At 49.2% G+C, this 25,613-nt stretch overlaps 1 protein-coding gene across 14 annotated transcripts in view; it reads left to right on the top strand.

Moving 5' to 3' along the window:
- Nucleotides 1-18,869: 18,869 nt before the first annotated feature.
- ATP2B2 (ATPase plasma membrane Ca2+ transporting 2) overlaps nt 18,870-25,613 on the top strand; it is a 383,598-nt gene continuing 376,854 nt past the window's right edge. For 7 of the 14 annotated variants that reach the window (XM_019428155.2, XM_053898117.1, XM_053898118.1 and 4 more), the window contains exon 1: nt 18,872-19,073. The gene's annotated coding sequence lies outside the window, so the exon portion shown is untranslated. Of the gene's footprint in view, nt 19,074-25,613 lie in introns of all 14 variants that reach the window. The other 7 variants (XM_053898126.1, XM_053898122.1, XM_053898123.1 and 4 more) reach the window with 3 other exon arrangements.

The following is a 25,613-nucleotide window of genomic DNA, read 5'->3' as shown; positions in this document are numbered from 1 at the left end:
GTTTGTGGCTTGGAGGAAGTAATTTGCTTAAGCTCACCTTGCCAGGTTGTGAAATAGCTTTTTCTTTCTTCTCCTTCTCCTTCTCCTCCTCCTCCTCCTCCTCCTCCTCCTCCTCCTCCTCCTCCTCCTTCGTTTCTTTTGTTTTTTGCTGAGTCATTTACTTAAGAGAAAGGCCCCTAGAGTTTATTGGAATAAGCTGGGGAGATGCAATGTGAATCTCAGTTCCAAGGGAGGAATGAAAAGAAATCAGAGAGCAGGGAGGCCAGAAAAACCCGATGAGGAGCCAGGACAGGGACCCAGGATAGTGGTTGGCATCTTGGGCAAGGGGTACCAGTTCTCTGAGACCTCCAGGCAAAGCCAAGCAATGGCACTAAACTTATCTGTAGACACTGGATGTTTGCTTAGCTACAAAGAATGAGCCTGCTGGATGGGTCCAAGACCCAGGAATGCCTCCAGAGATCTGTGTCTGGGTCCCATCAGCCCATGTGTTGAGAAGGGAGCTTCAGGGTGATATTGAGGGCTTTGGGCTGAGGATCCAGAGATCTGAGTGTGACTTTGTTTTTGGTCTCTTTGCTATGTGACCTTGAGTCAATATCTGTCCCTCACTGAGCCTCAGTGTTACCTGGATGATGCTGGGTTTGAACCAATTGCCCTCTAACGGTCTTCTGCTTCTAGACTGTAAATTCTTTTTTTTTAATAAATTTTATTTTAAGTTTATTTATTATGAGAAAGAGAGAGTATGAGGAGGGGAGAGGGGCATAGGTGGGGGAAAGAGAGAGAGAGAGAGAGAGAGAGAGAGAGAGAGAGAGAGAGAATCCCAAGCAGGCTCCACACCCAGTGCATAGCCTGACATGAGGCTTGATCCCATGACCATAAAATCACAACCTGGGCTGATATCAAGAGTTGGATGCTCAACAAACTGAGCCACCCAGGCACCCCTAGACTGTAAATATTTAGCCTCAGAGCCTGACACAGAGTAGATGCTCAATAAATATGCCTAGAATAAATGAATTTGCTTTTATACAATATTTCTCTTCTTCCTCTGCTGGAATCAAGGTCAGCTCAGTGGTCAGCTCCTTCTGCCCACTCATTACCTACAGGTGTAGACATCAGCTCTGGTCAAGTGCTTTCTCTGGACCCTGTCTATAGCCGGTTTGACCCTCTATCCTCCAGCCCACACCCTCTGGTGGAGTGCCCCAGCTTCTCCCCTGCCCCTTCTTCCCTTCTACTACCTGCAGTCCTGTCCCTTCCAATCTAGTCACTGCAGTACAGCCAGGGGCTCTTCAACTGGAACCAGCACTTCCCTCCTCCCAAACCCCAGTTGCCCATTGCTTGCCTACAGACATGTCCCCCATGCACCCCAGACCAACTTCCAGCCCAGGCCCTACCATTCTCTCTAAAGCCAGGCCCTGAGGGATTTCACAGCTCACCTGGAGGAAGTTGGGAAGAACAGGGTAAGGCCCATGTTCTGTGGGCCTATGTCTCCTATAGCTCATGACACCACAGCATGGAGAAGAGTAGATGGACTGGTCCCTGAATACGTGTAATGTGCATCAGTGGCCCCACCATAGATGTAGGAAACATTACCCAGTGCTAAGCTGACCCATGGTGAGGGCAATGGGGGCAGGTGCAGGGAGGGCCTTTGTTGAGCCTTTTTGTAGCCAAACCAAAGACAATAACATAGATTTACAGGAAGAGTAGCCAATAGGGAGCTACCCCTCTGCTTGTTGTGCTGTTCTGTTGACAGGCTATGTGACTGTGTGTGTCACTCAGCCTCTGAACCTCGATGTCCTTCTCTGCAAACAGGGCTGGTGCAGCTCACCCCTCTCAGGGTTGCTGGGAGATTGCACAAGACAATGGGTGTGAAGGTGCATTGTGAACTCAGAGTGCTTTGCACATACTAGGTACTATTATTGACCATTACCAAGGAGGGCTGGCCCCCATCCAGAATTTGCAGTCTCCGAATCCTTCCACTTCTAGCTGTTCCCAATAATGGCCTGCCCAAAGAGGCTGGCTGCATTTCTGATTTTGGCTCCGAAGAAAACATTGATCTGGGGTGTGCTTTGCGAGGATGGATGAGTGGACACCCAACCACTCTCCAAACTGAATCTCAGCATCTAAATGATTAATGCATTCAGGCTGCAAATAGTACCTTACATCCCAGTGCCTCTGGGATGCTTGGGAAAAAATACGGCCTCCTCAGCACTTTGGAACCTGTGGCCACAGCCAAGATGTGGTCTTATTTGCTATATTTAGGGCTGGGAGCTCCTTTGTGTAAACAGGATACTGCAGCGTTTGGGGGCAAGGTTTGTCTTCTCCTCTATTCAGATGGGTTGGGGTTTAGTTTCCTTTTTGGGAAGGAAAGAAAAGTGGAAAGAAGCCTGGGTTAGAAATTAAGAGATGTAGGCATGGGTCTTGACATTCTCTCCAACTGTTTGCATGACTTCTGCAAGTTTTGACTTCCCACTTGTAAAATGGAGACATCAATCCTACCATGGAAAAGCTCTCTGGGAGCCAAGAAACAAGCACTAGGTAGGCTACCATCAGGTGGGTTTGTTGGTAGACTATACATCAGATAAAAACTGCCTGGGGCCATCTATAAGCTCTTAGGCTCAGAGATGGGGCATAAATAGGATGTCAGTTAGTTCTGAGCCCATCCTTGCCCCTCAGCCCATGGCAGCTGACTTTAGGCAACTGAGTCTCAGAGATGCTCTCTTTCCTCCCTTCATCCTTTAGTACTGGAGACCAGTCTGGCACATAGTAGTCTTCCAGAAAAATGGTCATTGGATGCATGAGAACACATTTGCACCAACAGAGACTGGATTCTCCACCCAACCCCACAAGGAAAATGTTCCAGATGGAAACATCCCAAATAAACTGCATCTTGCCTGTAGGTGACCACTGCCCTGTGACCCCCACAAGGGCAGGTACAACGGTGTGGAGTACATGTCATTTACTCAATGTAGACATCAGCTTCTAAGCTGCCTCCCCATGGCTGCGTTCACGGAGACGTTCATGGTAGTGGGCACTACGTGAAATAGAGTCAAGCATGCAGACAAGCATATGAGCCTTAGCCACATCAAGGGCTGCAGTTCTCACCTTGAAATCTTGGAACAACCCCACCCCTGCCTTCAGACTTCACTTTGGTTTCTCTCTCTAGTCTGGCTCACTGTTGATCTAGAAATGACATGCATCCCCTTGGCTTGCAATCTGCTGGCCAGAGCTAGCCATGCACCCCCAAGTCAGTGGTGGAGAAGGGGGGACACTGGCAATGCATGGGAGCATGTGAACTATTTGGAGCATCCTCACTGCCAAGCTTTGACCAGGAGATGGCCCTTTATGATCCAGCTCGGGCCTACCCAGCAGGTGTACGTACCAGGGACTATCAGAGGGGCTTTTCCAGCGTTTTCCATCATGCTCTCCTTCTAACACCACAGAGAGGTAGAAATTACTAACTCCAGTTAGCAGAGGAGGAAACTGAGCCTTAATGTGGTCAGCTGCTTGCCCAGGTTCACGAGGCCACCAAGTAGCAAAGCCAGGACTCAAACACAGGTTTATTTTTTTTAATTCCAACCCCAGTGCTTTCCCCCACTGTGATGCCTTATGAGCACGAATGGTCCAGGGACTTCAAGACAAAGAAGAGGCGATGAGAATGTGTAAGAACACGGGTGAGGATAGAAAGGCGTAGAGGGTCAGAAAGCCTGGCAGGGGCCAGAGGAATACATGCACTGCCTTCTTTGAATGGTATCACTGAGGAAGGAAGCCCTGGACTGGGAAAAAATTGCTACTTTTTTGATGACAGGTAAAGAAAAGAGATAACTTACAAATGCGGCTCGATTTATTGGCTGCCTCCCACAAAAGTCCCTGGGACATCCAAGAGAGTTGTGTAGATTTTACCTCATCTTTGAGAAATGAGGACTGTCTCTTCATGATCTCAGGTTATTTTTGAAGCGAACATTTCCCTCATCCCACAGAGGACTAATCATTATTCAGAGTCTGTTATGGGTTTTCTGTTTTGTTTTGTTTTGTTTTGGGTGTGTGGGTTTTTTTGTTGTTTGGTGTTTTTGTTTTTGCCATTAACTTCTTTTGGATCTAGTTGAATCCTAGAGGAGATAATAAATATATATAGGAGGAAGCAAAACAGAGAGAAGCAACCCCAATTTTCAACAAACTACCTTTCACACATGGATTCAGGTCTTCATCTGCTCTTAGCAAACCTGTGAGAGGCTCTGTTACGAATACAATCACCACAGTTTGAAGAGGCAGAGCGGTGGGGTTGGGGAAGGGACAGTTGGGTTTTGTTCAGGGGAGCCCTGTGGTCTTGATCAAACCCTCTCATACGGTGCTACCCTTGGCCGACAACTACTGGTCCCAGGCCTGTCTGAAAGCCTGGGGAGACAGCTTCATTCGGCAGCTCTGCTGAGTAACTGTGGAAGGCCATTCGATCGCTGGGTAGCATGGGGAACGTCCACCTGCCCACAGACTCCACATCCACCTTCCTAGCTTTACCACCTACACGCCCTCATTCTGCCCCATTTGTCTTCCCTGGGACAATCTGAAGGGGTGCGTGTTTTATTAGATTTCTCACTCAGGCATAAAAAGTAGGTCACTGATTTGTTTCACAGAACCCAAAGCCTTGAACGTCAAGACTTTTCAGGTTGTATTACATCAGGTCGTAGGTGGCAGCCACTGCCAGGGAGGTGCGAAAACCTGAAGGACAGGATTGTGTTCCTGGGGCCACAGATGTGGCCTCTGCATTCATGAGCGCTGGCTGCAGGGAGGGGCACGGAGCTGCAGAAGCTCCCCCAGAAATGAATCTCTGTCACTCTGATCGTGTCACGGCTGCTTAAGCTCACCTGCAGCTCCCTATCACCTTCAGGATGGAATCTGACCACCCTTAAGTGGCTTCTGAGGCCTGCAGTGTCCTGACCTCTCCTGAAGTGGAATGCCACTTCCTCTCCTATGAAACAAACTCCCCACCTCCCACCAGAATGCCGCATGGGTTCTAGGCATCTTTGTTCCTGCTGCCAGGCGGGCCTTTCCTCCCGGTCCCACTCATGGCAACACACAGACCCCTGGGTAACTCCCTCTTGTCACCTAAGACTGACTCTCAGAAGCCTCTCGAGCCATTCCTGGACTAAGATGAGGGTATTTGCTCAGTCCTAGCATGTTTCCCCTCAGCTGGGCCAGTGAGCTCTGGATGGAGAGGGGAGGGTCTCATTCATCTGTGTCTCTTTCCACCCAGCATGGAGCGTGGTCCCACAAGCAAAGAGATGAATGATCCAGGAGCCCTTCGTGTGTGTGGAAAAGCCTTCTAAAGTCCCCCATGTTAGCTAACATCTCAGATTCCATAACACAAGTTGGTAGAAATACAGGATTTGGTTCCCGGCAATGCTCACGCTGAGGAGACTCGGTTGAGTTCCGCAGCCAACAGAAAGACACCCATGTTGGGCACAAAGTACGACAAGAGGGCCAAGAGGAGAGGCCATCAGGATTCTTTCTCTTCTCATTTACTTCCCTTGAAAGGATACAGCGCCCCTAACGGGAAAATACTAGAACAAGACAAAACATGAAACTGTTTTCAGCCTCTGTCTTTTCTTCTCACTCTCCACATTTATACATGACTTTAGGCAGTCATAATCCAGATGTTGGCAGATTTTGCATTTCCCCTTCTGATGAGAAGACTTTTGTGGGGCCCAGCGTCAGGCTCAGTCCTGGATGGACAGACTGGGGGTATTTCAGTCTGCTAGCCCCTTTTCTGAGCCCCATGTTTTATCGGATGCTAGTGCAAGTGACCCCACTGCAAGTGCCACCCACTCCTTCTCCTCTCTCCACCCCACCCCTAGCCTTCTCAGCACCACCACCACACCTGCCTCTGTGCCTAAGCAGGAGGGACTTGGCATGTATGGAGCACACTGAGTACTTTACACACAAGAGCCTGTTTCGTGCTTGCAACAGCCCAGCAAGGAAGCACAATTTCCCCTCTCCTACTGATGTGGAAACTGAGGCTCAGAGTGAGGCAGCTTGTCCACCAGCCACACCTTCTGGCTCTGAGGCCTAGGATCTTGGCTAGTCCTGAATCAGTGGAGCCACGTTCTGGCTCCAGTCACCTGCCCGATACTCCAGTTCTTGCCCAACAAGCACAGTGCTGCCCAGTCAGGACCCAGGTCTCCAGCTCAGAGGTAGGGATGGGCCCTACATGCAACGTATGTATTTCCTGAGAGCACGCGGAGAATCTTGGCTGAGAGCAGGCAAGACAGCCGCCACTTACAGGCTGTGACCCCGGGCAAGTCTCCCCATCCCTCTGTGTCTCAGTTTCTGCCTCTGTAAAATGGGATCTAGCTCACAGGGCTGTTGTGAAGAATGAATGAGCTGATAAAAGCAAACCACTTAAAACGGCGCTCGGCAGGTGACGAATGCGATGTAACTGCCATTATTATTATTAAGCATTATAACCGTCTCTGACTGGCACAAGTTATTTCTAGGTAGAATGTGCTACCGCACTGGGCTCTCTACTACATCTTTTTATTAGGGAATTGAGGTCTCCCACGTCATGGGATTTCCTGATAACATTTATGGCAGCCCTATTTTGTGTCAAGCCTTTTAAATCCATTACCTCTACTAACAACTACCCTGTAAAATAGGTATTCTTACCACCAGTTTTCAGATGAGAAAAGTGAACTTCAGACTCCCGGCTGGCCAGAGGCAGAGCCAGGAATCAAACGCAGGTCAATCTGGCACCAGAAGCCCTGTTCTCTTTCACCTCTGTGTTTTCACTAGAAGATACGGGGCTCACCCTGGTCTCTCCTCCCTCAGAGTTCTTTCTGCTGGGAGTTTGATGCTCACTTTGATGGTGCACGACCCTCTTGACCAAGAAGCAGCGGCTTTGGGTGGATGGTGTGGCCTGGATTTTATAGCTCTTCACCGATGTTGACTGTGAGAGGCTGGGAAGACAGGGACACTGTCCCCTGGGTCTTTCCTGGCTGGAGCCTGTGTCCTTAGCAGAGGTGCTGGTCCTTAGCAGAGGATGGCCCCAGCATTCCTGCTCAGGTCTCTGGAGAGTTCTCTTGGGGAAGCTGGAGGTGAGAAGCTTTCTCCATCCTTCCCTCCTTCTACCTTCTTCATTCATCACCAAATATTCTTTGAGCCCTACTTGTTACAGAGCCAGGCCCTATAATAAGGGAGTAGCAAATGCAAAGGTCCTGAGGTAGGAGGGAGTTTGTTGTGCTGGGTAACAGAGGGGAGGTTAGCATAAGTGGAGATGGCTGAAGATGGAGAAGTAGGAGAAGATGAGTATGGAGAAGTGGGCAGTGGCCAGACTTTGGTGGTCTCCTCTGCTCCATGAGGAACTGAGGTTCTATTCTAAATGTAAATACGCTTGGTTGTCCTGAGGCTAAGAGGCTGTGTGTGAGCTTATTAGCGGCTCTGCCTGCACCGGCTCCGCACACCCCAGGATCCCTCCCTTCGTGTTCTCCCCACCCCCTTAGGTCCTCAGCTAGAACTGCAGGTCATCTTCAACTCTTCCCTCACCCTCACAGTCTCTCATCTTATCCACCTCCCCTTCTAGAAGTTTCTTTAACTCAATCCTTCTGATCCAAGCCCAAGGGGTCCAGGTCCCCCCCTCTGTATGACATGTAGCCAGGCCCCTCCAATGTCTGCAATCTCCACTGCTGCCTTGGAATCCATCCTTCACAAACTCCCTCAAATTCAAATCAGACTGTGTCCCTCCTCACCTGCAAAACATTTTATGGCTCCCCAGGACCTGTGCTATCCAATATGGTAGCCACTCACCACAGGTGGCTATTTAGATGTAAGATAATGAAAGTTAAATTAAACTTAAAATGCACTTCCTCAGTCACATGAGACACATCTCAAGTGTTCAGTAGCCCCGTGTGCCTCCCATGTTGGGCAACACAGGTATAGAATATTTCCCTCACCACTGAAAGTTCCATTGGATAGTGTTGGACTTCATGAGATAAAACCCAAACTCGTTAGCCTGGTATTTGAGGCCTTAAACAATCTGGCCCCAGCTGGCCTGTCCCAGTTCATTTCCCATCAGCGTTTCTCATGCACACTTAGCTCCAGCCAAATCATATAGCTCTATGATTCCCATTCATGCCTGTGTTCATGTCTTGTGTATTCTTCTAGGGATTATACAAACACATGCAAATACATGTGGTGTGTGTGTGTATGTGTGTGTGTGTGAGAGAGAGAGAGAGAGAGAGAGAGAGAGAGAGAGAGAGAGAGAGAGAATATGTGTATACATGGGGCATGTCTATTTTCTTATTTCTTTTCTTTCTTATACAAAAAGTAGAGTACTAAGGTTTCTTTTGGGGATGATGAAAATGTTACAAAGTTTAGATTATGGTGACGGTTGCACAACTCTGTAAATATACCAAAAGCCTTTGAACTGTCACAGATGAGCATTATGGTAGGTAAATTATAATCTCAAAAACTCCTTTTTTAAAAAGGTAGAGTGCTACATATACAGATACAGACTGCTTTGCGCCTTGGTTTTCTGTTTTTCATTTCATGACATAGCCTGGAGCTCTTTCTCAATCACTGTACCTAGAGCTTCCTCATTCCTTATACAATTGCAGAATATTCCACTGTGTAAATGTCCATCATTATTTACTGTGGCTCCAAGCTGATAGGCACTTGGGGTCATTCTGGCCCTTTGCTATCCTGGACAGTGCTAAAGGAATAATATGTTCCATGTGTGGGCTGGTATATCTGTAGAACAAACTTCTACACATGGCATTGCTGGGTCAGAGAATAGCTGCATTTGTAATTTTGACAGATATTGCAAATCTCTCCCCATAGAGCTGTATTGATTTACAACTCCCACTAGCAATGTATGAGAGAGAGGACCTGTTTTCCCCAGGCTTCACCAGCAGACTTTTGAATGGTTTGTCAGCGCAGTTTTAAATTACATTTCTCTTATGAGTGAGATTGAGCAGCTTTTTATATATTTAAGAGCCTTTTGGGTTTATTTTGTGGGGAACTGCCTGTTTGTGCCATTTTTATTATGCTGCTGGCCTTTTCCATCTTGATTTACAGAAACTCTTAATACACTGCAGCAATTAACTTTTGCCTGTGATAAAAGATATTCTTTTCTCCAATTTGTCATTGGCCTCTTGTGATTTTGCTTATTTTTTTTTCTCACATAGAAATGTAAATTATTTTTTTTTATCTTGTTAAGTTCAACAACCTTATCTTTCCTGGCTTTTGGATTTTGAGTGATAGAAAGACCTTACCTACTCCAAGGTTTTAAAGGAATTTGCCCAAGTTTTATTTTGATACTTCATGGTTTCGTGACTTTGCTATCATATTACAATTTTGATCCAATTGATCTGTTTGGTGTATGGTGTGGCGTAAGGACTCAGCCACATCTTTTTCCAAGTGACTACCCATTTATCTTAACGCCATTTATTAATACATTCATTCATAACCCCACTGATTTGAGATGTTGCCTTTATCATATACCAACTTCCTGTGTGCATTTGAGTCTATTTCTGGACTTTCTACTCTGTTCCATTGGTATGCCCATCTTTCCATGTGCCAGTACCACACTGGTTTAATGATTAAGGTTTTATGGTTTAAATCCAATTTAAATCCACCTGCTCCATGATGCTTTCCAAGATATCCTTAAACAAATAGGACCTCTCTTCCCCTCTGCTCTTAATGCACCCTATGCCTCTGACCCCCAACAGACCACAAGCTCCTTAAAAACAGGGCTTTGCCCGCTATGACTGTTGACCCAAAGTGCCTGGGTTGGGGCCTGGCATGGGGCAAACCACCAACACCTACATTCATCCCTCTCGTCACAGTGATAGCCTTCAAGGTCACAGGACTGTGGTTTCTTACGCATCACGTTTTGCCTTGTTTGAAAATCAAGACCCAACTTCCATGCCTCCAGCCTTTTGGCGTTTCTCCAGGAGTCCTCCTGATGTCTCAGGACCTGGGCTGGTGGCTCTGCAGTGAACTTGAGTGTCTTTTTAGGAATGGACGCTCCTCTTCAGACCCTGGACACTCAAGAGGCTTCAGGGGCTGGCCTCTCCTCTCCTCTTTTGTCTTCGAGTTCCATTGACTCAGCTCGTCCACGTCCAGTGGGAGGTTCCCTCTCTTTGTGGAGAGAAAGTGGAGTTGGAGAACCATTATTCCTTCTTCTGTCAACATAACAAGAAGGGCACTTTGCTCTGCTTTTGGTGTCTACTCTGCACTGAAAACCCTGCACTGGAAATAAAGCCTTTTCTGCTGACCCCTGAGATATTTTTGCAAGTCTGGGCCAGTTCGTGGCTATCAGCTCTTTTGAAACATCAGGCCACTTTAAGGACTGCCCAGTATTTGGCAAACATTTCTGGAACCTAGCCTTTATACTAGACCCTGTGCCAGGTGCCAGGGGCACAGAAATGGCTTCCATCTGTCCTTAGAGAACTAACTGCATTTCCAGTAGGGCATCTGGACAGACACAGGAAAAAATAACAGCATGGCACTTAATGTAGCAGGGTGTGCACTGGGTGGTCTTTCTGGGCCCCAGCTCTCTCTTCTGGTGCAGATGTCAGCATCGAGTGGCATTTTCTCAAAGCTGGCTTGGTTGGAATCTGTCTGGTCTACCTCATCCCCGCCTTGTACTCATGACAACAATGAATCTCAGAAGAGTGACAATACCACAGATCCCTGGGAAGCCAGACTCAGGGCTGAGAATTGGAGCCTGGAGCCTGGTTCTCCAGCTTTCCACCCACCTCACTGTCCTCTCTCTCTACCTCACTCCCAACCAAACTAGCTCCATGGCCAGTCACAATAAACCATCCCCCCCAACCCAATCTCTTAATTCCCTCTATTTCCCACCACCCTCACTGCTGCAAGCGGGCCCCAAGCGGGAATCATCTCTCATCCAACTCACTGTAGTGCCCCCTCACTGCCTTCCCCTGTGGAGCACAGAGAAACCAATGGGTCTTACCAAAATTCCATTCTGATCAGGCATTTTGCTTAATAACTCTGTAAATATACTAAGTAACTCTGTAAGTATACCTATGGCTTTTCTAATTGCTTACACTTTTTGTTTTAAAATAATGTAGGTTTGAGTGCAATTGCAAGAAATAGCAGAGAGGCCCTGTGTACCTTTTGAAACCCAGTTTCCCCCACTGGCAACATCTTGAATTATTGTACCCTGTTGCTTTTAAGATAAAGATAGAGATTGTTATGCCGGTTTGGCCCTGGAGTCAGTGAGATCTGGGTTCAAATTTCAGCTCCACCACTGACCGAGTAAATTTGGCAAGCTCTTTTGCCTCTCTGGAAAACTGTTTTGCCTCAGGTTCTTTGGGTGTAAAATTTATAATAAAGGCACTCACTTCCAAGAGCTGCTTGAGGCTTAATGAGATAAAACTTATGAAGGGCTTAAAACAGAGGCTGTATTGATTGGTACTCAATAAATGGTAGAATAGCATGGAATGTTCTGGCCTCGAACTACCTTTTCTTGCCCACAATACCCCTGTTCTCTCTATTCCAGCTACATTTACCTTCTTTCTGAGTCTCCCTTTTGTCCTGCTTCTTCCTCACCCCAGGACCTTTGCACATGCTTTTCCTACTTTCCTGAGTATTTCTCATCCCTGAATATTGTTAATTCTACTTTGGTCTTCAGCCCAAGCATTCCTTCATCAGAGAAGCCTTAGTGACCATACAGACCTTCTCATGTCCCTTCTCTCACAGTGCTGTGTGTGTTTGATTTTCCCTTATGGGTACTTATTTCAGGATGTAAATATACAACAGTTTGTGTTTTACTGATTATTATTCTCCTCTACTAAACTATGAGTCTATGAAAGTCAAGATAATGTTTGTTTTGCCCATCAAAATATCCCCTAGTAGAGGGTCAGGCACTGAGGAGGGACCAATAATTATTTCTCAAGCGAATCAATGAATAAACAGCAGGGGTGGGTAGGCACAGATGGTGATGAGGATGGTGGTGAAGATTTTATTAGCAAAGATTCATTGAATGTTTATTGTGTGCCATGCAATATGCTCAACACTTGTGTGAATCGTCTCATTTAATTCACTAACATTTAAGATAACTTCAATTGTCCTCTATCCAGCTTTTTCTCTTTAGCTTTTTGTCACTTCCTGATATTATATATTTATTTAGTATCCTAGCTCCCCACTAATGTAAACTTCACAAGGTCAGAAATTTAGTCTTACCCACTTCTGTGTCCATAGAACCTAGTTCAGTGCCTGGTACATAGTAAGTGTCCAGTAAGTGTTTGTGGAATGACTGAATGATCACAACAAATGTATGAGGTAGGTGTAGTTATTATTCCCACCTCATTTAAAAAAAAACTTTTTATGTTTATTCATTTTTGAGAGACAGAGCACAAGCAGGGAAGGGACAGAGAGTGGGGGAGACACAGAATCCAAAGCAGGCTCCAGGCTCTGAGCTGCCAGCACAGAGCCCGACGTGGGGCTTGAACCCACAAACCATGAGATCACGACCTGAGCTGAAGTCAGACGCCCAACCAGTTGAGCTACCCAGGCACCCTGATCCCACCTCATTTTAAACAAGGGGAAACAGAGGCTTGCAGAAATTAAGTGCCTCTCCCAGATAAAGGCCACACAGCCAAGCCATGAACCTGAGCCCTCTGACTGCAGAGACCATAAGTTTAACTGTGAGGCTCTCCGGGTTTGGGTTCCCCTCAAAACAGACCCTGCGACCAGGATTCAAGCCTAGGTAATTTATGTGGGAGGTGATTCCAGGAAGGGACAGTAGGGGAGATGGAAGCAAAGCGGAGAAGGGAAGGGAAGGAGGCCAACAATTGTGCATCATCAAACAGCTTACCACTGTGCCAACTGGAGCTGATTTGCACTGGGTCATCTGGGAGCAGGTATAGACCGGCAGGCTCAGCCTCATCCTGCCTGAGTGGTGAGGCGGCTGGAGGGCTCCCGCACCAACTCCCACCAGTCACTCACTGAGGGCTGCTCACAGTGGGTATTAGAGTCCAGCAGACCTGGCTTGCCCCACATGTGGGCTGAAGCTCCCCAAGTCAGACAGAAGTTCTCAGGCAAAGAGTCGCACATGGTTGACAAGAGAACACAGTGGGACATTACCAGCACCTTTTCTGGGCGCCATTTAGAGTCTCACCATCAAAAGGTTGCTGTATTTTCTCCAAAGATGACATTTAAAGACCACATATTTCGGGAGAAAAGCCTTTCCTCCTCCCTCCCCCAGGCTCAGCAGCTCTCCTCCCCCACACCCTCTTCTTCTCACTTCTTATGGGCCTAACAGCCTTTGGGGTCTAGTTTAGATCCCATCCCTCATCCGGACTGGGGGAGGCCAAGAATGCCTCCTTGGTGCACCTTCCCACCCAGCAGAGGGGCTCAGCATGGCTCTATGGGGAAGGTTGTCCATATGAGGACTGCAGGCTGATCTTCATGGTGACCCTCTTCTACCCTCCTGACTCCCATAGAACTCCAACTGCTTTATCATAGTCCACACCCGTGCCTGAAAACTCTCCTCCTCCCTCCCAGTGTGGTCTGCCTTCTGGACGAGACAGGGCTTCCTGCCTCCGATGGCATTAGCTTTTCCAGCAGCCTCTTCTGGCATATATTAAACCCATACTCACTTTCAATATCCAGGGGTCCCCTTCAAATCCATGACTTACAAGTCAGACAGAGATTCCCCTATCTGTATGGGAGGGGGTCACCTCTTCGGATCCCCAATGTCAGAGAAGGCTCTTGGTCTGTGTTCAATTTCATCTTGATAAACACAGTCCTGCGGAGGAATCAGTCTTGTCCCTCGTGGCCAGGCTGGTCTCATGTCGAGCCCAAGGGTCATTTGCTTTCATGGAGAAGTGGAGTTGAACACATTCCCTTATTTCTGTCTCTCCTCCCTCCATCTTAAAGAGGGACTCTGTGCCTACCTTCTCTTACTACAGAATTCAGCCAAAATCTTCCAGTTTTGCTTTCCTGAGCATTTGGGTTCAGTGCAAACCTGAGCTTGTGTGGGCCTGTCCCCTTACCTGATCCCCTTCCCATCCCACCAGCCCCTCTTGACGAAAAGGATTTGTACACATTCATCTTTGAATCCTGCACATCGTGCAAGGGCCTGGTTCATGTAGGTACACACATGACAAATAAAGGATGACTCCTGGGGCACCTGGGTGGCTCAGTCAGGCATCTGACCCTTGGTTTCAGCTTAGGCCATGATCTCACGGTTTCATGAGTTCTAGCCCCATGTAGAGCTCTGCACTGGAAGCACAGAGCCTGCTTGGAACTCTCTCTGTCTCCCCCTCTCTCTGCCCCTCCCCCACTCGTGCTGTCTCTGTCTCTTTCAAATAATAAATAAATAAACTTAAAAAAAACTTCATAAAAAAAATGAAAGGATGACTCCTCACCAGGGGACCCAAGACCTTCTAGGGCTGTGTGGTCATGTTCCTTCCTGCCTCTGTTGTCTCTTTCTCACACTCCTTTGCTCCTGCTCCCTCATTGTCTTAGAGAAATCCTTCTGGGCACGGAGAAGGGTCTGACTGCCTGACTGTTCCTCTCTCTAGGTCAGTGTCTTGTCTGATCTGTGCCTTCCCTCCCTCCACTACAAAATGGAGATAAGAGAATGAGCTGGTGTCTGCTTCCCCAGAAGCAGAGTCTGAGATGGGCATTCTTGTGCATGGAATTTATTAAGGGAGTAGTCTCAAGAGAAACCTGTAGGGGAAGGCAGGAGGCAGGACTCCAGAGAAGTCTACCCTCAGCCTGATCCCAGGGGGACCCCTGGAGGGTGAATTGCACCCTACAGGTTGTTGCCACCTAGTGATTCCCATCAGGCAAGGATGACGTCCTCCACAGAAGGGTGTAGGCGTGCAGAGCCAACACCCACAGAGCTAGGCACTGGGTGCACCTGCCAGGTAGAGGTCAGGGTGGAGCTTTAATAGCATCTGCTAACAAACACCTGTCTTATACAACTGTTGGGAGTATGAAATCAGTGTACCCGAAATGCTAAGAATAGTAACCGATACTTAATAGAGTTTGGCTACTCTTTCTGCCGTTTTTATTCTTGCTTCAGCCCCCAGCTCAAATCCCACTTTGCTTCCTGGAGAATTCATTGTCCGTCCCCCAGGCTGCCTTGGCACTTGGTGGCTTTTCCTTCTTATTTAAGTTTTAAAACAGCACAAGCAAAATGATGGGATCTTTGTTTCCGTAAAAGATTCTAACAGAGCCTGAAATATATAGGGTAGAATGTTCTCCTCTATGCCCCACGTCTCCCAGAGGGAATCCCTGTTAAATCTTCACTGGTAGCACTTTGTGCCTCAAGTGTGCCGCCCTGCCTTGTATTTGAGGGGTTGGGTTTTCGTGGCTGCATTTAGAGTCCTTTAACAGAAGGGACCTGCTGTGATATCTCTCCGCCCCCCCCCCCCCCTCCTTGGGGGCATTCTGACTCTGGAGACTTGAGTCAGCCCCAGGAATCTCTTTACAGATTCTGGTAACAAGTTCTCCAGGTACGTGAGGTCAGAATCTAGCTCCGAGGTTGTTTCAAAGGTGGTTTCCATCTGAGGACCATCTCTCTCGTTGGCTTATTTAGATGTCTCCTTCTTGCTTAGTAGGATTATCGTATGCATTTAATAACTTTGGGACTAAAATAGTACCACATGGTCACTGTGCGGAATTGGACAATGGAGTCAGCTTTAATCCCATCCACCAAAGCCCCTTTGAGGGATTTTCACGGGGCCCTGGGATCCCACAGTCATTCCCAGTTCTGCTCTTGGCCGTTTTTGGCCTCTGCCTCCCTAACAGGCCAACCAGGACTCGTGCTTCTTTCTGGTCTTGTTAGGAATTCAGAGATGACACATGCTCACTGCCTTGCCAAGTGCCAGTCACCTCATCTGTTCTTACTTGTCCGGCAGAGGGAAGCAGCCATTTCTCTCGTTATTTGCTGCCAGTTCCGTCTCTTGAGAAGTCTTCAAGTTTTCAGTCTGTCAGAGCCCTATTTTTAGTGGAGTGGGACTTCTCCCGGGTGTCCAGATTGCTGAAACTCTCTCACAAGCAGATGCTCCTCTGCGTTGTCGTTGGAACCTCCCGTGTCCTCACTTCTCACGTGCTCATCACCTCACACAAGCTCTACCACATCTGAGTAATTCCCCACCCTCTCCCGGCCCAAGGAGACTGAGGCTCAGCGAGGACAGATGGTCGGTCTGAGTTCCCACGTGCCGTAGGGGCAGACCAGGCCCTCCCCAATGGTTCCAATCCCAGTGACTCACTTGACCCCTCCCATCATGCCCACTGCAGTGAGGTGCTCCTTCCACTCCATTCCTAATGACCCTTTGTACCCTCTGAGGTGGACATGACCACATTCTGCCAGAGAGAGGAGAGGGGGGAGTGTATGTCTGTGTGTAAATAACATTGATCTACTTCCTGCTAACCCAGAGGTCATAAACTGCCAGCTTTGCAGCCAAAAACCTACCACAACTATATTGTGTTCAGTCCTCCCAAAGTTTTCAATTTTTTAAAAATTAGTTGATGATATTTAAAGATCAAGTGTGTCCACATAAAAATCCAGATGTCCAGCTTCTCTTGAAGACAAAAACAAAAACAAAAACAAAAAAACAGAAAACTGGCAGTCTGGGCTTATATCCCTGCTTGGCCACAGTCAGATGGAGCGGAGTAGTGGCTATGCCCAGGTAAATAGGTAGGTGCCACAGTCCCCACCACTCCTTATTGCATCCCCAAACGGCCATTGTTAGCTATTTGCCACTTCACATACATTGTTGCTCTTTCTTATTGGTAAATTCCAGGAGAGAGAGCCACAAGACAGAACCAGCCCACCTCAATCAGTATTGCCTGGTCCTTAGAGGCATTTGAGTTTACAATCTTTGCTGTCCCTCCAATCCCTACCAAATCACCCTTGTAAATCCCAGAGCCTTAGCATACAATAGGTGCTCAAGAGTAACTATAGCTACCATTTGTTGAGTGTTTATACTGGGGTAGGCTGTGGAATTCTTCACCCTTTTAGCAGATATACCAACAGGCTCAGAGAGGTTGAGGGCCTGCCCAAGGTCACACAACTGGTGAGTTTTGTCACTAGGACTTTTGTGATGTCACTCGCTTTTGCAGAGTTGCCTCATGTTTTGTGGCTTTTCACACCCTTTCCTTTTGACTTTTCAACTTGCCTCCTGGTTTCTGAAGGTTTCACACAAGAGATCTTGACTAATGCTAAGCTTTGACACCATGACTGGGCAGAAACTGACTGAGAGAAGCAAAAGGTATTTTCATGGAAGGAACTGAAGAGAGACATAGACATGATATAGTGCTAAGCATGTATCAAGGATAGACACTATGAACTAAGGTGGCAAAGGTTTGGAAGGGCACTTGGGAGCTATGGAAGGTTTTAGAGCAGGAGCAGACATGACGCATGTCTGGTTCCATGAAGGCTAGTGCAGCAGCAGGATGGAGGTAGAGAGGATGCCAGCTGTGAGAATCCAGAAGAGAGGTGCTGGGAGTCCTTCAACAGAGACCAGAGAGCAGATTCCAGGGAGACTGCAGAGGCCCCATGAGTGAAGATTTGGTGATGGGGACACATGGAGCTAGCCATCTGGGGGTGTGGCAGTGTCACCCACTGGGATGGGGAAGGTGGGAGGAGATATGTCTTGGGGGGGGCATCCGTGGGGAGATGCCCTCTGGGCAACCTAGAGACTGGACAGGGCTGTAGCAGGAGATACAGACGCTGCCTGCCAAGCCAAGTGAGAGCCGTGAGAATGGAGTGCTCTGAGCCAAGAGCCTGGAGATACCTCCTCTCACACCTGTCAGATTTCCTTCTGGTCACTGGCCTCCAAGACCCCCTCTCTTCTATCTCTGCCTAAGCCCCCAAGACTAAATATCCTTTGCCCCATCCTAGGGTTGCAGAGCACAGACCACGGTAAATTCTGGCTCTGTGAGTGGTGGCAACATCCCAGCCATTCCCTGAAAGCAGGTGCTGCAGACATCCAGAGCCCAGGGTCTCCCCAGCCCTGCCTCCACATTCACCAAGCCGAGGCCTGGGGAAGGGGGGGGGGGGTATCACCTTGGTCAGGCCCTCCCTGCCCCCCACCCCCATGGGAGCCCATCTTCTCTCTTCCTGTGAGCAGTGCATTTGGCTTTTTATAAAGCCAATAAATAAATAAGCAAGCGGGCATGATTAATTGATGGCATGGAGGAGACCAAGGCGCTGGAGTCAGGTGGCCAAGCTTCCTGGTGGAGCTAGGCTTTTCAGCGACCTGGGGCCCGAGCCAAGGAGGGGAAGCCTGCTTTGAGGAGGTGCTTTCTGTGTGTGCCTGGGGTTTTCGCCTTTCTCCTCAGGCAGGGCCTCTTTCTGCTCTCCTCCAGGCCCTAGGCCTGACAGACTGGAGGCTAGGGCCCAACAGGTGCCCCTGCCCTACCCCAGTCCTTTCTCGAGGTCTGAATACCCTCCAGCTAAACTCCCTAGGATTGGTCCAGCCAGCCCCCTCCCCCTAAGCTAGGTCTCCCCACAGCCCACACCATATCTCAATTCACCCCAAAATGTATGACCCCAACCACAGGGGAGGTCTGGGACATCCCGACCACGGGGGCTGGGGAGGGGGAGGGTAGGAGGGGGTCCCTCCCAGGGCCAAGTTAAAGGCGGGGATGGGGGTGGAGTAAGGGGCTGGTGGTGACAGAGGTACCTGTAGACCGCACCAGGGGAGACGCTGCAGACCCCCTCCCTCCCCCGGCCCACCGGCGTGTGTGCGTGCTGGAGGGCGCGGGCGGGACGGCGCGCTCCGGGTCCCGCGGGGCGCTTTCCGTGCGGAGTTTGGGGAGGGCCGAGGGGGAGCGCGCGGGGGAGGAGGGAGCGGGGAGGGGAGGGAGGAAGGGAGGGAGGCGGGCAGAGCGCAGTGCAGCGGTGGCAGAGGCGGCGGCGGAGGGAGGGAGGCAGGCGGGCGGCGGCGGCAGCGGGGCCGCGGGGCGAGGCAAGCGCGGGGCAGCAGCGGCAGAGGAGCCGCAGCCGCAGCGGGGCCGGGCCGGGCCGGGCGCGCACCAGTGGCGGCGGCAGCGGCAGCGGCAGCGGCGGCAGCAGCATCTCGCTCGCGGAGCCGGCGCAGGTGAGGCAGGGGCGGCCGGGCCCGGGGCTCTGGGCCTCCTCCCCTCTCCTTCGGTCTGTGTCTCGCTCCCAGCCGGCTTTCTTTCCATACGTGCTTGGCCCCGGGAACCCCTGGCGGGCCAGAGTCCGAGCTGAAGCCGAGCGCGTCCAGGGTCCCCTCGCTTCGCGGAGGCAGGCGCCTTGTCAGCAGTGACCTTGAGCGGGCACCGAGCGGCGGGCGGGGCGGGCCGGGGTGGGCGCCTGCGGACCCGGCGCCTGCGGGCGCTGGGAGGGGGCGCACCGTGCGCCTGCCGCGCGCAAACTTTCCGGGCTCGGAACAGCCCCGGAGCTGGGGGAGTCCAGAGCGCTAGAACCTCCCCCCCACCCCGTTCCTCCTACTCAGCTGGCTCTGACTTCTCCACCTGGCTTTCCCCCAGTATTGGGGGCCCCCTTTCTCCAGGCCCCATTTCCTGCAGGCTGGGGAAATGACCAGAGCTATGGACGTTGACCCTGGGCTGGGGGCTACTACCCTTCCCAAGGGCGGTTTCTATCCGAGCTTCTGAGAGCAGAAGTGCAAAAGGACCCTCCACCAGGCGCTGTCTGCAGCTCTCTCCTCGCGTTTTTCTGGCATCCCTCACCCTTCCCACAGCTCTTCTCCAAGCAGACGCGCGGCTGGTACCCCACCTGGTGACACGAGAGCTCCGAAGCCCCACACTCAGTTGGGCTCTCGGATCCGCCGCTTGATTTTTCAGCCCAGCTGCAAGGGCTCCTTCAGGAAATGGGTGGAGAAGGTATCCCCCAGCCAGGCTCCCATGGTGAATCAATATGTTCTTGGACACCTGGACTCAGCCAGGCTCCCTGGTCACCCCGAAACCCTGTGGTTTCAGAGGAGGAGATGTCCTGGAAATCGAGTATATCCTAGCCTCCTAGAACATTAGCCTTGGAAAAAGGAAGTGAGGCTCAGAGAGGGTGAGCCAGGCCCAAGGTCACACAGCCTGACTAGGGGGAACAGGAACTGGGCTTTCTTATATTGAGTTGAGGAGGGATGGAGAGGACTGCTTTCTGGTTTCTACCCTCACCTGCCAAGGGATCTGAGCTCTGGGACACTGTCTTACTAGCTGTGTGACCTCTGGCAAGTCATTTCCCCACTCTGACTCACTTCCATGTGTAAAATGGGAGTAGCTTCTTCACAGGGATGTTCTCATGGCTGAGTTAATGCTCTTGAAGTTCTTATCATGTCTAGTGCGTAGTCTGTATCCAAATGTTTTTGGCTGCCAACATGTGAAATTTCCTTTCTGAGCCTAGAAGGGCAGAAAGCATTCCCATTCTCTTCCTTCTGCTCCTTGCACCTGGAATTACGTGTCTTCTCCCCTGTGGCTAGGTCAGCAGCTGGTAGGCAGCACCTGCTGGAAGCTTGAGCACCTGTACTTTATATACAGTGTCTGATGGAGGCAAGGGTCTCAGCACCCTCAAGAGCCTACTGGACTTACTGGTCAGGCTAACCAAGGTTGTGGTCTCCTGCTGGTACATGGGGGAAACCAATCCCCAGTTTCTAGCTGGAAAATGAAAACAGGGCCCTGCTGCAGCCCCAGGAAGAGACACCCCCTCTCCGAAGTGTGATGGGAAGGCGTCATATCCACCTCGTCCTCCATCTGACCCAATCTTCGCCCCTACCCCTGTGAGATGTCATTTGTTTCCCCAGGATGTGCGATTGGCAACAGATTGGAGGGAGTGTGTTCGTTTGTTCATTCATTCATTCATTCACTCACTCACTCACTCACTCACTCACCAAGCCTTGATTCATGCCTTCTCTGGGTCAGGAGGTGCTTGGAAATGCAGAGAAATCAGCCATATTAGCTCTTATGAACCTCCTGCCAGGTGCCAGGCACTTGCTAGGCATGGGAGACACATTCATTCATTTGATAAATTTGTATTAAGTACTTAATATGTGCTAAGCACTGTTCATGTGGCAGGGACACACTGGTAAATAAAATAGACCTGGTCCTAACTGTCATAGGTGGCCATGTGATTTGTCATCCAAACGGAAACACTTTTGAAAAGGGGAGAGGGCATTAATAATAATAGCTCCAGGACCACAGGCATAAACCAGGACTGACCAGCCGCATGGCCATTCTGTGACCCCATGTTTATACACTAGTGTTCAGAGAAAACAGTTAATATTTTTTGAGCTTGCTTTTTGCCAGTCTCCGTGCTAAGCACTTTCAGGTTATCATCTGATTTAATCCTCACAGTGCTGTGAGGCTGGTGTTACTGTGTGCATGCAGCTGGTTAGCATTGGAGCTGGGACCTCTTCTGCTACTAAACTGCTGGAGTACGCCACCTCCTCGGAGGTGGGTGAGCCCCAGGGCACCCTTTCCCCCTCTGAAAGAAGTGAACAGACAACTGTTAGGCAGGAGCACAAATGCTGGAATAGATGTGCCGTGGGGGCAGACGGAGGCCGAGATTCTGCCTGGAAATGTCAGAGGCAGCTTCCCAGAGGAGAGGACCTTTGAGCTGGACCTTGAAACATGAGTTAGGATTTTGACAGACTGTGCAAGTTGGGGGGGGAGGGCAGTCCAAGCCCAGGTCGCTCAGGCTCGGAGGTGTGGGGTGTGTGCACCGTTTGAGGCTACCACCCCAAAATAGGTCTGGATCCAACTGTGGCAGGACACTGAGTTAGGTCTGAAATGTGGCAGCCAGCGAAGATGAAGTCCAGGAGTGTCGTGCTGTGGCACACGATGAGCTCTGCATTTTAGATGGTTGCTCTGAAGATGTGACTCTTCTGGACGTGGGGAGCAGAGAGAATTTGCCATACTGGATTTCCCTTTGACAGGAAATTCCCATAACCCGATCTATACTGTAGATTGCCTGCAAGGTCAGGAAACTCGTTTTGTTACATAGAATCATTGCTGAAGAAATTTACCAGCTTCTGTAGCATTAAAAAGTTCTCAGCGAGCAAAGTGATGGTGGACAAGAGAAATATTAACCTACTTAAAGGAGGCGGTTTTTAGTCACATCATTTGCCAAAAAAGGAATATGCTTATTACAAGCTATAAGTTCAATCTTTTCTATTTGTTTAATCAAATCCAAAAAACTTCAACTTCCTCCGCTCTCCCTCGTTCTCCATGTCATTTCTGTCACCATATAAATCGGAGGGTAATAAAACACTATTTCTTTAGTAATGTCTTATTTCTTAGACTTTTCATTAATTCATACTGGCCTCCTTTCCTCCCTTCACAATGAAGCAGAATTATTAAAGCTTTATGGTTTCTAAAAATTTGAATCCATTAGTGGAGTACAAAAAAGGGGGGGGCTCAGTATTGAGGCTTTGAAATTGGAAAATCAGGCTAGAGAGATTTGAGAAGCAGAAGGGAACCGGATGCCAGGTTGGGAAGGAGGAAAGAACAGGGCCAGCTCCATGGGCACATGACTTATGCTGTCGCGCAGGGTCCTATGTTGAGAAGGGCCCTGCACTTGATTTAATGCTTTGGGGTCACCATATTGCAATTCTTAATAATTTTTGAACAGGGGCCCCACATTTAAAAACATTTTTTTAGGTTTATTTATTTATTTGGGGCAGAGAGAGAGGAAGCAGAATCTGAAGCAGGTTCCAGGCTTCATGCTGTCAGCACAGAGCCCAACATGGAGCCCAAATCACAAAATCGTGACCCAAGCCGAAGTCAGACGCTCAACCGACTGAGCCACCCAGGCACCCCTGTCCTTGTTTTTAAATACAAGTTTTATTATAGTTCAGGTACGTCGAAGCCAATAGATCAGAAGACAACTGCCATTGAAAAACAGCTCATCCCAGCTCCCAAGAGGAGGGACTACACCATGCCACAGGGGAAACAGCAGGTTTGGTCAGCAGGCAGAGGGGGTCGGGAGGAAGACATGGACAGGAGACTTCATTGTGGTTTCCCTGGGAGGGAATAGGCCAGGCAGGATAAACAGGTTTAGGTTTGGCTCTGGGGCATGAGGGCTGTCCCTAGTTGTCTAGTACATGGCCCTGGGATGATGAGGGCAGAGGAACAGTGTCCTAGAATGCCAGGGCTCCACACAAGGGGTGTTGAGGAGAATGGGAGGCTGCACGTGCTTTTCCTGCCCCTTCCTGCCTGTCCTCATCCCAGCACGTCATAGAACTTTAAAGCCAGGATACCCCTTGAGGATTTTCTGGGCCGACTCCTTGATTTTACAGAAAAAGTGAAAAAATAGGCCCAGAGAGGGAAAGTGGCTTCTTCAAGGTCACACAGCATATTAAAGGGCTGAACTAGACCTAGAATTCATGTCTCCTGCTACTTAAACCACTACTTGGTGTGTGTGTGTGTATGTGTGTGTGTGTGTGTGTTTGTGTTTGTTCTTTTCTAGAGCAGAGTTATGTATAAGGCAGATGCACCAGGCTATGAATACTTTAAGGTCTGAGTTCCTGTCTCATTTAATGTCATATCCCCAGTGTGTCTAGAACATAGTAGGTGCTCAATACATGATTATTATATCCGTTTCCTAGGATTGCCCTGACAAATTACCATAAACTGGGATGCTTAAAACCAACAGACATTTAGTCTCTCTCAGGTCTGGAGCCTAGTAGTCCAAAAGGAAGGCATTGGCAGGGCCGCACTCCATCTGAAACCGTAGGGAAGAATCCCTCCTCACCTCTTCCTAGCTTCTGATGGTCACCAGCCATCTTTGCTATTCCTTAGCTTATAGCTACATCACTCCAATTTCTGCCTCTGTCTTTACATGGCTGTCTTCCCTCTGTCTATGTGTCTATTTCCAAATCTTTCCATCCTTATAGGGACAGTGGTCATGTTGCAATAGGGCCCACCGTCATCAAGTATGACCTCATCTAAAGTTGATTACATCTGAAAAGACCCTATTTCTAAATAAGGTCACATTCACAGGTACCAGGGGTCAGGACCCCAACATGTCTCTTGGGAGGACACAATTCAATGCACAACAACAATGAACCAAGGAGGGAATGAATGGTTATGATTTCCAGTAAGAATGAGCTCCCCTTTTCCCCAAAGTTAACACGGGTACTGAGGAATCAAAAAGAGAAAACAACAGCAGCTGTTCAGTCCACATTGAGAGAGAAAACGATCCAAGTGCACACAAGAGCAGCTACTATTTGAGCCAGCCTGCTGAGCTTACACTCCTGGCTCCATCACTTTCTGATCGCATCTATGTGATCTTGGGTGAGTGCCTTCAGCAACCTCCATTTCCTCATATGCAAAGCAGAATACTAAGAGCACCCACCTGATGGGTACTTCCGTGAAGAATGACAAGAATGAAGACAAGTAAAGTTCTTGCAACAGCGCCTGGCACACAGTAGGCACTTTCCTGATGGCTGGCGGTGATCGCTACCATCATCGTCATCTTGTAATGTACAGAGCACTTTTCACAGATCTGTGTATCTTTCCATCTTCATAGCAAACCTATAATAAGGCTCGATAAATATCAGCTTCCTTTCGCCATGAGGTAGTTACTCATTGATGAAGGCACCTCTCAAACCCAGCCCCCGTGTTTCTAGTTCAAGCTGGCCTCACCACGTGGCGCCTGCTGGTGTGGAGATGTTTCTAACAGAACCTTCCTGGTGTCATGGGGCCAGGATGTCAGAGAGCAGTGATGTGTTAGGCCCTGGTGAGGGGGGAGGTGAGGGACGGGCGCAGTACCCAGAGGCCTCTATCCCAGTGTCTGTCACCCAACTGTGACTACACTTTCCAGAAGGTGGGGCTAACTGGGTCTTTTTTATTTTTTACTTTACATCCTCAGGTCCTGGCACATAGTAGATGGTTAATAAATGTGTGTTGGATGAATGGCTTTGTTATATAACACAGATAGTCACTGCTCCCCCACACCCAGCTGACAACAACGACAAAGGCCTGGGATGAGGGCATCTTGCCCAAGCAGTGACTACTGTCCACAAAAACTCACAGGTGGGCCGTCAGTGTGTGAGCAACTTGAAAAATATGCTTCTGATGCTGTGCGAAGAAACGACCTGTTGAGGTGAACATCCAGGGGTCATAACATAGCCCTGGGTGCATCAGGGGAGGAGGTGTAAAGAGGGTCCAACATGTACACGGGATATAAGAGGCACGGTGTGCAATAAACTGGCATCGGGCAGAGATGCCACCTCGAATGGACTCTCCCAAACGTTGTCATCAAGAGTAGATACGAACATGAAGCCAGGAGAGTGCTCTCTCAGCAAATCCGTGCAAAGGGCAACTGGCTGAATTCTGAAATAACTGAATGTTTGTATTGGCATTGATTCACAGTTGACTGTTTGTTCAGTAGTGTAACGATGGTTAAGAGTGCCCAGGAACAAATTCTGGACAGACCTCTTACTAGCTGTGTGACGTTTGGGCAAGTGGCTTAACTTCTCTGTGTCTTAGTTCCCCCAGCCAGAGAAGAAGGAAAAGAAAAGTAGTGCATAGGATTGTTTTAAGAATTAAGATTTATAGGGGTGCCTGGGTGACTCAGTCGGTTAAGTGTCTGACTCTTGATCTCGGCTCAGGTCACGATCTCACCGGTTCGTGAGTCAGAGCCCTGCACTGGGCTGCACATG

The sequence above is a fragment of the Panthera pardus genome, unplaced genomic scaffold (assembly GCF_024362965.1).
Source record: "Panthera pardus isolate Hobbes unplaced genomic scaffold, ASM2436296v1 HiC_scaffold_8, whole genome shotgun sequence".
In the NCBI taxonomy this organism is placed as follows: domain Eukaryota; kingdom Metazoa; phylum Chordata; class Mammalia; order Carnivora; family Felidae; genus Panthera; species Panthera pardus.
Note: the sequence above shows the minus strand (reverse complement) of the source record. Positions and strands in the feature narration are given on the sequence as shown.